Raw genomic sequence first — 2,970 nt, 5'->3', positions numbered from 1 at the left:
GCAGACTTTCCCATCACAATACGTTTATTTCCTGGCTGCTGGTGCCAAGAGTGTTGACTGTGGAGCCGAGCAAACTGAAGCTGTGAACAACCTCAATCTCTTGGGGTAGGTGAGGGAAACTGGAGCAATCTGTTCTCAAAAACAATGCATTCAAACTTTATAAAAACAAACAAACAAACAAACCCACACTGTCATATGGCTCTTTTACCTCATACCAGACCCTGTGCTACAAAGTAGCACTACTCTATTGGGTTTTCTCGCTAATAATCTTTCTGGAAACAGACTTCTAGGAGTATTGGCCACAACTTTACTGAATTAACTTGAACTGCCAACTTTCAAGAGAGTGGCTCTTTATAAACTGCCTATATAACTCCAGAAACATTAGAATAATGATGTTGTTGTTGTTGCTATTGTTAGCCCCCTTCAAAATGTGTACGACTCGTAGCGACCCTATAAACAACAGGCCTGAGTCCTGTCCTGTTTGGTACCATCCTCATTATTCCTAGTACACTGGAGCCCATTGCTGTGGTCACTGTGTCAATCCACCTCATTGGGGATCTTCCTCTCTTTCACTGATCTTTCTACCTTTCCAAGCATGATGTCCTTTTCCAAGGAATAGCTTCTTTCAGCAACATATCCAAGTATGAGAGACAATATTTTACCTTCCTTGCCTCCAAGGAGCACTCTGGTTGCATCTTGTCCAAGACATAGCTCTTTGTTCTTTTGTCGGCTCACTCTTCTCCAACACCACAACTCAAAGGTATCAATTCTTTTTCTGTCATCTTTATTCATTGTCCTGCTCTCAGATGTATAGCAAGTGATTGAAAAGACCATGGCCTGAATCAGGGGCACCTTAGTCTTAAAACTGTTGTCGTAACACTTCAGTATTTTGGAGAGATTCCTGACAACAAACTTGCCCATGGCAAATGTCTCCAGATCTTCTGACTCTTGGTACCAAGGATGTTGATTGTGGATCCAAGCAAGGTGAAATCGTTGACAGTTTCAATGCTTTCTCCATTTATCATAATGTTGCATATTGGCTCATTGGTAAGGATCTTTGTTTTCCTGATGTTGAGATGTAATTCATACTGAAAGCTGTAGTCTTTGGTTCTCTGCAGCAAGCATTTCAGATCCTCTTCATTTTCATCAAGCCAGGTTGCTGAGTTTTCCTCCAGTCTTGATGCCACATTCCTCTTCATAGAGTGTAGCTTCACTAATTACTTGCTCAACATAGAGATTGACAAGGTACAGAGAAAGGATACAGCTGTGATACACACATTTCTTGAATTTAAACCATGAAATATTGAAGGTTTTAGTCCTTGATCCTCTGCAACAAGTACCTCAAATCCTCTTAGTTCTCAACAAACAAGATTGTGTCATTTGCATAAGTTGTTAACAAGTCTTTCTCCAATCCTGATGCCTCCCTCTTCATAACATCCAGCTTGTTGAGTGATTTCCTCAGCATATAGACTGAACAGGTATGGAGAACAGATACATCCCTGAAACACACCTCTCCTGATTTTTTTTAAAATATTTACTCCCAAGAGCCAGTTTATTAAAACCTAAAAAATATTTCCCAAAAGGTAAAAGTTCTTTATTTTCTTCTTTTAAAAAGTCATCTTCACATAGCCTCTTCTGAATGGCTTGTCTCTGAAGACACAGAGTCCAGGGGTTGCCAGTGACAGTCCATTATTGCATCATACAGCTCTTCACTTTGCTCCATGAACTCCTTGTTGGCCTCAGTCACATCCAGTTGTGACATGGGGTCTTCTTTTTTTTTTCTATAATTATATTTTATTAATTTTCATAAACATTTACAGAGATTTTGGGCTTCCACTCATTCATTGTTGCACTATTCTCTCTACCCTCCTCCCAGTTTGTTCTTCTAATGCATCATACCCAACTTCTTCATATGTCTGCATGGTGCTCTGTGTATAGCCATACTGAGGGTAACTATAGCTGTAGCTGCCTGTGTTCTGGTCATAGCCCCACTGAGCATAGTAGTTCTGGTACTGCTGATAATACTGGTTATAACTGTAACTGTACATCTGGCTGTACTCCACAGGCTTCACACGACTCACTTTGGGGATTGCCATGCTTAGCTGCACTGGTTTAGACCCGTCCTACTGCTCCCTGGCACTCAGTCAAGGCTAGCTTTTGTTCCAGTTCATCTGTAAATTTCACAAACCTGTAGCCCCTATTATCTGGTTGTTTCCCATAAGTTGCATAGTTCAGTTTAAAACGTTTTGCCTTGGCCAAAACATCTCCCCCTCTCTAAGCCTCAGCTTTTTCTCCTGTTTAAAATGAGGGGGTTGCCCGGATGACTGCTAAGGGCACTGCCAGCTCCATGATTCTATGAGCCCGGTGTGCCAGTCTGTTGCAGAGGTAAGCTAAGTAAAGGTGTGGCTCTTGGTAGGGATTTCCCATTAATATTATGCAAACACTTCTCCGCTGTAGCCAAATCTGTAAATTCTACAAAGCAGTAGCTGGCTGGAATCCCAGTGAGGCGGTTTCGGATAATTTTGCCGCTCACGACAGTTTCTCCCATGGTGGCAAAGGCTCTAGAGACGAAGTTCTCATCCATATAGGGCTCCAGGTCCCCCATCCACAGGCTGAACGCCATGCTCGTAATGGGGCCAGGCTCTTGTGGGCCGCAGAGGCCGATGCCGGCCACTCTCGGCGTTCCCAGGGTCGCCACCACCTCTCCTAATTTTTAACCATGTTGCCTTGCTCTGATAGATTTCAAATGAACACAATTTAGTGTTCTGGAATTCCCATTCTTCTCAATGTTAGCCTGGTTTGTTGTGATCAATGCAGTCAAGTGCCTTTACTTAGTTAATAAAACACTGATAAACAAACATCTGGTATTCTCTGTTTTCAGCCAGGATCCATCTGACATCAGTAATGATATTCCTGGTGCTGAGTTCTTTTCAAAACACAACTTGATTTTATAGCAGCTCTCTGTCAATA

The 2,970-nt window shown here is 42.3% G+C and overlaps 1 pseudogene; it reads right to left on the bottom strand.

Moving 5' to 3' along the window:
• Window positions 1-1,621: 1,621 nt before the first annotated feature.
• Window positions 1,622-2,623, bottom strand: LOC102843120 (annotated as a pseudogene).
• Window positions 2,624-2,970: the final 347 nt, after the last annotated feature.

Source organism: Elephantulus edwardii, unplaced genomic scaffold, assembly GCF_000299155.1.
Source record: "Elephantulus edwardii isolate Elephantulus edwardi_28Jun2011 unplaced genomic scaffold, EleEdw1.0 scaffold00403, whole genome shotgun sequence".
Lineage (NCBI taxonomy): Eukaryota > Metazoa > Chordata > Mammalia > Macroscelidea > Macroscelididae > Elephantulus > Elephantulus edwardii.
Note: the sequence above shows the minus strand (reverse complement) of the source record. Positions and strands in the feature narration are given on the sequence as shown.